Source organism: Ictidomys tridecemlineatus, unplaced genomic scaffold, assembly GCF_052094955.1.
Source record: "Ictidomys tridecemlineatus isolate mIctTri1 unplaced genomic scaffold, mIctTri1.hap1 Scaffold_814, whole genome shotgun sequence".
NCBI classification, from domain to species: domain Eukaryota; kingdom Metazoa; phylum Chordata; class Mammalia; order Rodentia; family Sciuridae; genus Ictidomys; species Ictidomys tridecemlineatus.
Genome location: NW_027526075.1, coordinates 146,350 through 157,356, shown reverse-complemented (window position 1 = coordinate 157,356; position 11,007 = coordinate 146,350). Strand labels below are relative to the sequence as shown.

The window sequence follows — 11,007 nt, the reverse complement described above, 5'->3', positions numbered from 1 at the left end:
GGTTAACCACAGTGAGCACACCAGTCTTTGGAAGTTACATCGTGGCTGTGATTATTCAATTTACCAAAGGCCTTTAGAGCCATTGTTGGTAGCACTCCATTTCCAGTGTATCCAACGTGTGGTAAGAGGTAAGAACCAAATCTTGGTCTCCTGGGTGGCAATGTGAAGAGACTGAGGAACCCTGAGTGGGTAGGACCTGGTAGAAGGTGACTAGGTCATCACAGGCCCCGCCTTCAGAAGAGAATAATGTCGATTTTTGTGAATAATGTTGATGCTGTGAATTCTCACAAAAGGGAGTGTTATAAAGGGAGTATTATAAAAAGAGCAAGTCTGATGGCCCCTGAATGTCTCGGTTTTGTTTCATTTTGTTTTTCTCTGCAGATTCCCACTGGTGATGGTATTCGCCAGGAGAATGTCACCAAAGCCAAAATGTCACCAAAGCATGGCTCCATGCTCTTGAGTCTGCAAAACTTCTTTTCCTTATAAACTACCCAGCCTGTGGCATTTTACAATAGCAACAAAAAAAAAAACCAGACTAATACTCCATATAGGAAAGTCCAAGTCTTCTCATTTTAAATCTTTCTCATAAAGAAGCAGGGAATGTAACTAGATGGTTAAGAGCATGTTCTGTAGGGCCAGACCAAAATGACGACTCATTTTGGATCTTCCCTTTACAAACTGAGTATCCAGGACAAGCTACTGAAGTACTCTAAGGTCTGAGATTCCTCAAGGCGAAAATGAAGATGGTAATGGTCCTTCTATCATAGGATTGCTTCAAGGATCAAGTGAAGTAAAGCAATTAACATAATACACATCCCATGAGCATTAGCAATCATAATAAACAATATTTTTAAGTCAGAACAATAAGTGAGAAAGATGAATCCTTGGACTCAAAGGAACTTTTACTATGAAGTGGCAGTTAATTATGCCACACAGCTCATTTTCATATCATACATATGGAAATAGCACAGAGCCTTCCTTCTCCATCCATCCTACGAGCCAACTCACAGGGTATCAGTCCTCTTGGGACCTCAGCTTTTTGTTTAGAAAGATAAGTTGTCTGCTGGCAAGCTGTCAAGCTCCACTTCCTCATGCTCAATAGACTACAGACCAGTTTCATGAGCTAGCGAGAAGCTATAATTAAACTCAAAGTCAAAATACTCTCTCTACTTAACATGCCATGCTCATATCCTACTGGAAAAAAGACACGGCTCTTTAGAAAGAACATGACTTATTGATTGAGTAGCACTATCTGAAGAGTATGGCTGGGTTGAGGAAATAAAATAAAACCCAGCTAGCGTGAACCCTCAAGAATTGACTAAGTGGATTGTTTTATTTTCCTTTTCTGCCCTCTATGTCATGGTTCCTTTCTTTCTTTCCTCTAGACTTGTTCTTGTCCTTGCCTTTTCCTTCTTATAGACTTTTGACTTTTTTTTTTTTTTCTGGTCGGTGTATGCCACATGCCCCAGTACAGCAATGACAAAGGTGAGCAAGGACCCAATTTTACCCTCAAGAATGTCACACTACAGTGGGGAGGATACACACTTACAGAAAACTTCCAAAACCCTGTGGAAAGGCAGCAATAAAGATATCCAGAGATAATTCAGGAACACCACTCTCTGGATTTAAGACCTTCACACAAGAACAAAGCCGAGTCTTCAAAAAAAGCATAATTTGTTTCCATCTTTTTTGGATTGAAAATTTGAAACTCGACACTGGGATAGTTCTTCCAAATTTACTTTCTCTAAAGTGCAACCAACAAGATTCAAGTGAGTCTTTATTAGATGATTGAGACTCATAGAATACAAATAGAATTTTATTTTACAGCCATAGAAAGGCAGATGTTTGGTAAGACTGCTCTGAATGTTAATAAAAAAAACCTACCTGATCTAATATGTTCTTGTGTTATCTGCTTTCCTTAAACATAGGAAAGGGCAATTTGAGTGAAATGAGTGTTTGGTGAACTAGGTTTAAACTGATACCTCAACCCAGGGGCATGAACTGCAGGTTCTCCAGGTTGGTGCCAGATGGTGTGTGCATGAGAACACAAGGGTTCGTATCTCAAGGCAAATCACTGTCCTCTCAGTTCCTGGTCTGATAAATGGACACAGTGAGGCTCACACTGTAATGCAATTACAGTGACCAAGTAAGGTGACACAGTTGCACCCTGTGCAAGCTCAGAAATTTGCAAGCCTCCCTCCTTTTCAGGTCTATGAGATGCACCCATGCTGCCCTTAATCCAAACTTATCTACAAAAAAAAAAAAACTGAATCTTGAAATGATTAGGAAATCATCTGAGGTCAAACAGATAATGATGGCAGAACTGAGACTTGATTCCAGATTTGCCTGACTCCCAAGACAGGAAGTAGAAGAATTCAACAATATTTCTGAGATTGCATTTGGTAATACCTTTAAGAACAGAATGTGATGGTTAATTTTATCAGTCAATGTGGATTGATTATGATGCCTAATTTTTAGTAGTCTAGATGTCAGTGTGAAGGTATTTTTAGATATTATTAATATTTACCATCAGTCAATTTTGCGTAAAGCAGATGACGTTCCATAACATGGACGGACCTCGTTCAATAAGTTGAAGAATTTAAAAGAAAAGACTGAAGGTTCCTGAATAAGAATTAATTCTGCTTTAAGATTGCAGCACAAAAACTCTTCTTATTTGTAGACTGCTTGGCCTACCCTGCAGATTTTAGACTCAAGACTACAACACCCGGGCTGGGGCTGGGGCTCAAGCAGTAGTGCGCTCACCTGGCATGTGCAGGGTGCTGAGTTGGATCCTCAGCACCACATACAAATAAAATAAAGATGTTGTGTCCACCGAAAAAAAAACTAAAAAATAAATATTAAAAAAATTCTCTCTCTCTCTCTCTCTCTCTCTCTCTCTCTCTCTCTCTTTAAACAACAACAACAACAAAAAGACTACAACACCAAATCTTACCTGTATTACAGCCTTTCTACCAGCCCTGAAGTGGCTTGCCCCCTGTATCACAGAAGCCATTTCCTTAATATAAATATCTCTACCCATCTTATGTGTATGTCTCTTTCTTTCTTTGTGTGTTTCTTGATAATAGACGAAAGACAGATGATAGATAAGTAAGTAGATAGATATGATAGGTAGAGATAGGATGGATCCATGATAGGTAGGTAGACACATAAATACACTGATACACTGATGATTAGTCATATATAGTCTGTTGCTTCTGCTTCTCTACTCTGAACCCTGATTCACACATAAGAGGTAATTGAGATCTGGGCGACCTGGGGCGCCACGGGCCGGAGACAGGGCCGAGGGGCCCCGGAGTCTCGCGGCCATACCGGGGCCGCGAACCCTCGCCAACCTGGTGGAGTTTTTCTGCAAGGACGGTTTCAGCCGAATCCACGAGATCCAGACCGCGACATGGTGGCTCAGGTGCTCCGGGCGGAGGGGGTCGCGCCCCAGAGAGCCAACATGGAGTCCTGGCAGGAGTACCGAGACTTACGAGGGAGAGCCACCGGGCTCATCTCAGCGGAAGGTGAACAGTGGCTCAAGACGAGAAGTGTATTCAGACAAAGAATTCTGAAACCGACAGATGTGGCCATTTTCTCTGGAGAAGTCAACCAAGTTATTGCTGATTTGATTAAAAAAATCTACATCCTCAGGAGCCATGCAGAAGATGGGGAAACGGTGACTAATGTCAATGATCTTTTCTTCAAATATTCAATGGAAGGTGTGGCCACCATCCTTTACGAGAGTCGCTTAGGATGCCTGGAGAACCACATCCCCCAGACAACAGTGGAGTACATTGAAGCCCTGGAGCTCATGTTCAGCATGTTCAAGACCTCCATGTAGGCAGGTGCCACCCCCAGATGGCTCCGCCCCTTCATCCCCAAACCCTGGCGAGAATTCTGCAGGTCCTGGGATGGACTCTTCAAATTCAGCCAAATTCATGTCGACAACAAGTTGAGGGACATACAGTGCCAATTGGACAGAGGGGAGAGGGTGAACGGGGGACTTCTCACCTACCTCTTCCTTAGCCAGACACTGACGCTGGAGGAGATCTGCGCCAACATGACGGAGATGCTGCTGGCCGGCGTTGACCCAACATCGTTCACGTTATCCTGGGCAGTGTATCTCCTGGCAAGGCACCCAGAAGTGCAGCAGACCGTGTATCGGGAGATAGTCAAGAATTTGGGGGAAAGGCATGTTCCAACTGCAGCAGATGTTCCCAAAGTCCCGCTGGTCAGAGCTCTCCTGAAGGAAACCCTGAGGCTGTTTCCAGTGCTACCAGGGAATGGCCGTGTCACCCAAGAAGACCTGGTTATTGGCGGATATCTGATTCCCAAAGGCACCCAGCTGGCCCTCTGCCACTATGCCACCTCCTACGAGGATGAGAACTTCCCTCGGGCCAAGGAGTTCAGGCCCGAGCGCTGGCTGCGGAAAGGAAACCTGGACAGAGTCGACAATTTCGGGTCCATCCCCTTTGGCTATGGGGTGCGCAGTTGCATTCGGCGGAGAATCGCAGAGCTGGAGATTCACCTGGTCATGATCCAGTTGCTTCAGCATTTTGAGATCAAAACATCTTCTTGGACTAAAGCTGTTCATGCAAAAACCCATGGGCTTCTGACCCCGGGGGAGCCCATCCACGTACGTTTTGTTAACAGAAAGTAAGCCTGGGTTTGGAACCCGGGCTGGTGGAGCGGAGCTGGCTCGTCAGCATGCACTAGGTGTGTATGTATCCCTGGCCACAGCAGTGGAGGAGGGCTCTAGAGCCTGCCTTGGGATCAACTGGCCTTCCCGGCTCTTGAAGACTTGGAAATCATGCTAAGGAATGCAGTGAGAGGGCTATTTTACTTTTGCCTGCCAGAAGTTGCCTTTTCTTTGAGGAAACAGCTATTTAAAAAGCAGTGGCACTGAACTCCCAAGTGCCATACTGTCCTCTACTCCGTTTTTAGTGACTGGATGTATTCTGTACATTTGTGTAAAGAAATGGTTTAGACAAATTCAGTTCTTGAACATATATGTTCTCTAATACTGACATCAGGGCTTAGGTAGAAGGCAACTTATTTTTTTTCTATTTTGAAGAGGGAACACTAAGAATGTCTCTTGTAATGCTGTGATCATGGGATGAAAACACCATAAACAATGTTTTATCCTGAGCATCAGATTTCGATCCCAAAAGAAGGGTTCACAAATTAAAAGGATGGTACTCTTATTCTCCTCTCCAAACCAGAGCTTGCCTTTCTAGTCATAGCTCCTAAAGAAGATGAATATTCATTTTTATTTGAAAGACACATAAAAAAGCCCTTGGTGAAATCAAGAACAGTCAGATTTTTTTTCTTCAACCAAATCAAATCCTAGCAGATGTAGAAGAACTGAAACTATGACAATGTAAAATTGTGTTGCCTGATATGTGATGCAACTTTCTGTTACTATAACAAATACCTGAGATACATCAACTTAAACAGAGAAAAGGTTGATTTTGGCTTACCATGATGGAGGTTTCAGTCTATCATTAGGTGAATCTTCTGCTTTTAGACTTTTAGTAGGGAGGACAGCACATCATGGCAGGAGTGTGTGGCCCAGCCAACCGTTCACTTCATGGCTGGGACATGAAGATGAAGAGACTTATATCCCACAATCCCCTTTGAGGGCATTCTCCCAGTGACCTAAGGACCTTCCATCAGGCCCCACCTCTTAAAGATCACACCGGCTCCAGAGAGCACCAAGCTAGGGACCAAGCCTTTGACACATGGCCTTTGGGGGACATTCCAGCAGGCCAGATCCCCACTACAGCACCTAAGTTGAGAGAAATAAGTCAGTCATCATGGGAACCAGTGTAACATTAGAATATTTTTATTTCAAGGAGAAATAAGTCTATAATAGCATTTTTATGTTTGTGTGTCATTTTAAATATTCAAACTGGAAATGAGATCCAGCTGTTGGTGCTTATTGGAGGCTCTAATGGGAAGCCTTGGCTCTCAGGAATATTCGTTGTGCTAAGTTTTGTTGCTTTTTATGCTGTTTCCTGGTTGCTAATGGGAAAAAAAATACATGATTTTATAATGTTCTGTTCTTTCTGTCATGCCTGAAACATCTTATTCTCAATTCCATGCTGTTTCTTTTTACATAATCCTTATAAAAATTTACCTAATATATACCATGCATCTTTTCCCTATTCTACAAAATAACCCTTCAAAAAATGGAAATAATATCCTTTTCACATGCTACTTTTATAAAATATATGATAACGTTGAAATCTCTGTGTGATGATAGACTAGCTTAAACATGAATGCTATAAAAATAGGTAGAGTTAAGTATGAAATTGTGTCCTATAATCAGCCAAGTGTTGAATTACTTTGAGGTAGGAGCATATATATAAACTTTTAAAAACGAGATCAAATTATATTCTGTTTGAGACTGAAATTTAAAAGATATTGAGAATTTACTAAGCATCCTCTTATTGGCTGTGCACACTGTGCAACCCTCTAGGGAATCGTGGTCCTGCCTGAAGTTAAGAGAGTGAATAGTGAAGTGCAGGACAGAGGGTGACCTCACTCCCCACCCCCCGCCCAACATCAAAGTACAAAAAGAGACACAGCAGATATTAGGAGCCTCTGATGTCAGGGTGCCTCATGAAGAAATTGGAATTGAATGGGAAATATCTCTAAATCTGCTGTCAGTATATGTGCATAGAAGGTAGAGAGGGACATGCCAAAACTATAAGGAATGCAATCAACAAAATCCAGACTACAGTTTCTGATTTACGAAGGTTCGACCTACAATTCTTTGACTTTACCATGATGTGAAAGTGATGGGCCTTCACTAGAAATTGGACTTCTGGTTTTGAGTCTGGATCTTTTTCTGGCCTAGTGGTAAGTGGTGAGATTTTTTTTTTTTTTTTTTTTTTTTTTTTTTTTTTTTTTTTTTTTGGTGCTGGGCAGCAACAACAGCAACAGCTCTGTCAACCAAAACACACCCAAGTTTTTCAACAAAGAAGTGTTAAAAAAAAAAAGGGAAGGAGGAACTGTTATAGAAAAAGAGAAATTTATGAGATTTATCAGCCAAGAGCAATACTGGTGTTAACTTGAATCAGATTCAAGTAAACAACTTGTAAAGAGATTTTTAAAAGATAATTACAAGAAAAGAGCCAAACAAATCCATGGAGAGAGAAAAAAAGGGGCATGAATTGGGGAAATCTGAATACTGTTTGTATGTGATGATATTAAGGAATTACTGTTATTTTTGTTGTGATAATGGTAGTTATGTTTTGAAAAAAGAGATCTTATCTCTTGGAGCTATCTTTATAGATGTAAATATTTATGGATGAAATGTTATAGCATCTTGAATTTGCTTATAAATAACCTAGCTTGCTGTGGGCATGGCTGATGAGTGTGTGGGAAGGTGTCGGAGGCCCAGGGAGGAAGAGAGGAATCAAATGGGGCAGATGTTGCTAGTTGTTGGAGCTGGTGGTGGGTTCATGACATTATTCTCTCTGCTTTACATATGTGTGAACATTTCCGTAATAAAATCTTCTGCAGAAACAAAAAAAAAAAAAGAGGTAATTGAAAATACCATGTGATAAGAACAAATTTGAAACAATAGAAATTTGTTTGGAGGAACTCCTAATGTACTAGATGGTATTGGAACTCTCTAACAGGTAAAGAATATGTTAAAAACCCAGATTTCAGATTTGCTTCCATGGACATGACATTTGAAGCCAAAGACATAAACAAAGACTCAAAAAAGAAAGCCCAGGGAAGATGTGAGAAGGTCTGATGGCTTTGGCACTTCCATCTCAGGCATGATAGAAGGACATAGAGAGAAAGAAGCTGGCCCAGACAAGGAATCAGTAAAAGGGAAACTAAGGGAGGGAGGAGCACACACAAGAAGGTTTGAGACTGAGAAGATTCAGGCTGAGGACAGCGCAGGTCAGGTGGTAAGGAGGCTAGAGAGTCTGTGAAGAAGGCACATCCGGAAAAGACAGTAACAGCATGGCCAGTGAATGGGGTGATGCCTTAATGCTTTAGTACACTGTTAATGTACTAAATGCTGCAATCCCAGACACTGAGGCAGGAGGATTACAAGTTCATGGCCAGCCTGGTCAACTTAGGGAGACACCATCCCAAAATGAAATTTTAAAAAGGTTACAAGCTCTGTGGAAGAGACTTGTCTAGCATGCACAAGGCCCTGGGTTCAATCCCAAGTACTGAAATGAAAGAAAATGAAACAAAAATGACAATGGAACAAGTGCAGTTCTTTTGTCTCAAGCTGTTTACAAAATCAAGTTCTACTTCTATTTTGCAGCAAAATTATCATGACACCTTTGTTGGCCCTTTATCAAGATACCCATTGGCTTCTCAGTTCCCCAGCATGACGTGGCTCTCTGGGGTTTTTTTTGCAGATGACCTAGCCTCCTGGCATTCTCTGCCTCTGAGCAGTATGGACATTTGCTATTTGTCTAGTGGCACCCTTATTGGTGTCAGGTAATCTGTCAGCTGAGGCAGAACTCCCTCTTAGAGAAGATGCTTCATGAGCTTAACACTCATCCCCAAAAGCATCCGAGAAGCACCCATGCCACAGCCATTATGGAGGAAAATTTGGTACAACAGCCCCAGCAACTGTCTAAGACCGCTTAACAGTAATCCAGTGCCAGCCAGAGTCTGGCCAAAGTGTGCAGCACTGCTTCTAGCAGTGCTGAGTTATTTTGTTTCCTCTTTCTTCCTTTCTTCCCATCATTTTCTGTACAGTTCAGCATATCTCCAGAAGTTTGTCAAAAGAATCTGGATGCTTTATCACATTGTCCAGACCTAAGGTCACACTAACATTGTAAATATCAAGAATTTTGGACCCAACATCAGTTCCCTTTCCTTACCACCAAAATAAACTCTCAAAGCAACTTTTGTTTCCTAAGTGTTAAAGCCAACAACGTCATGTTAGGTGACAGGTTGGGAAACCCATTTCCTAAGACCTTATTATCTCTCTAACTCACTATGAACAATGAATGGGTTTGGTTTATTCCCAGTATCAGAGAGGTGTTTTGACCATATTTGAAATATATGATTTTACAGTAGAAAACATTTGAAGAGAAATTCAGAAATTCAGAAGGAAAGTCATTGTATCTCATATCAAAGTTTATTTTCCTAAAGAATCACTAAACATGAAAAAATATAAATAAGTTTCAAATCAACACAGTATGATAAAGAAATTCCCTTTGGCCATTATTTCATCCCTTAAGCTCATTCCAAGTCTGAAAAATCAAATTCAGGAGCAATACCAGCAAGTTACCAGCCAAGACATTTCAGAGACTGTCGCTCAACTATCTGCTATAACGGAAAGGCATTTTTATGAAATAGTCAAGATCCCATGAATGGAATCCAGTACAGTAGCATTTACACTAAAACTAAAATGATAAGGAAAATATTAACCTGGTGTCTGCCAAATGACACACAAATCTGAAAGCATTTTATATTTAAATAATAAATTAAACCTTTCTATTTATTGTAATAATGATAACTACATAAACTAACATGACTTCCACTATAAAAAAAACCAAAGACTCCACAGTAGTCTGCATTTTATTAAATACATGATGATATCACAAAAAATAAATATCTAGATGGTAAAATTAACAGCACAAAAGTTAAAGAAGTAGACACATGAACTGATGAATCCAGCAGCAGACATGGGTTGGGAAAGTAAATATAGAAAGAATGAGAGATTTTCATTTTGATAGAACTCTCCCACTGAAGAAAAAATGCAAAAAAATGCAGCATGATACATTTTTAGAGTATATAACTGTTCATTAATTAGTTAATAAACATAACACTGTTTAAGAAAGTCCCACACACACACACACAGTTAAGTGAAAGTGGGGATCCAGAGAAATAATATGAGCTCCGGAAGCTGAATTCAGCCTAATGAATCTATTAAAAGTGATGCCAGTATGAGTTCAAAGATTATAGGAAAAATTATAAGGGCACAACAGAAGTTGAAACTAATTAAAGACCACAAAACAGTTAAAATGTCAGATTTCAAATCAACAGTAAATGGTATATGTCCAAATTCTCAGGAACCCTAAAAAGTTACCTATAGTAAACTGACACTGAAAGAGAGAAAAAAATATATTTCCCCTATAATTTGTAACCACAAGCTGGATATAATGTAAGTTTGCACCCTAACTGGATGGACTGAAAACCACAGATTTTAAAATGTAGATGGTAATCCTAGGTTGTTTGTGACCAGATATCCGGTGAAAGTAAATGCGTCTTCTCTCTAGAAGAATACGCAAACATTCCAGTGTCAGAGAGTTTCCACAATTAAATTCCACTTTTTTTCTCACAGTGTAAACATCTCAAAATACATAAGGAAATAAGGCAATACCCGCAAGCAGGCAGAATTAACAGACAGCAGAATCCAATGGCTTTAATAATCGGAATTATCACACACAAACATAAAATAGTCATATTGATGATACTTAAGTAAATAAAATAAGGAAGTAAAATATGAGCAAATAACAAGAAATTATTTTTAGCAAACTCAAAGAAGGGATATTCTAATCAAAATTAGAAATTCAATGGATGTATTGAATCCATTGAATTAATAGAAGCTTAGATTTTTTTGAAAGTAGGATTGATAAACTGGAAAATAAAGATTTAGAAATTTTCCAGAATGGAACATTTGCTAATCATATATTTTCCTTTGACATCATAAGAGGTCTTGCTGACTGGAGAGAGAAGGCTACTCCCAAGGCTAGTGAATTACTTGAGGTAATAAGCAATTCTCCTGCCGATGTACCTTTCATATATAAACCAACCCATCCAAGTCCATACTCCCAACCACTTTCTTTATCTTATTCTTACAAACTAAGCCAATTTATTTCTGGCCTAACTCAACCCAAGTCCAAATACCAGACAATTAGGAACGGACCCTGAAGTCTGCCAGACTTATTAAACTAGTCAACCTGAAGCCATTTATTCTGGCCTGCCTCTGCATGGAAACTTCAACAATTCCAT

At 40.2% G+C, this 11,007-nt stretch overlaps 1 pseudogene; it reads left to right on the top strand.

Annotated features, from left to right (window-relative positions):
- Nucleotides 1-3,311: 3,311 nt before the first annotated feature.
- Nucleotides 3,312-4,663, top strand: LOC144374679 (cytochrome P450 27C1 pseudogene; annotated as a pseudogene).
- Nucleotides 4,664-11,007: the final 6,344 nt, after the last annotated feature.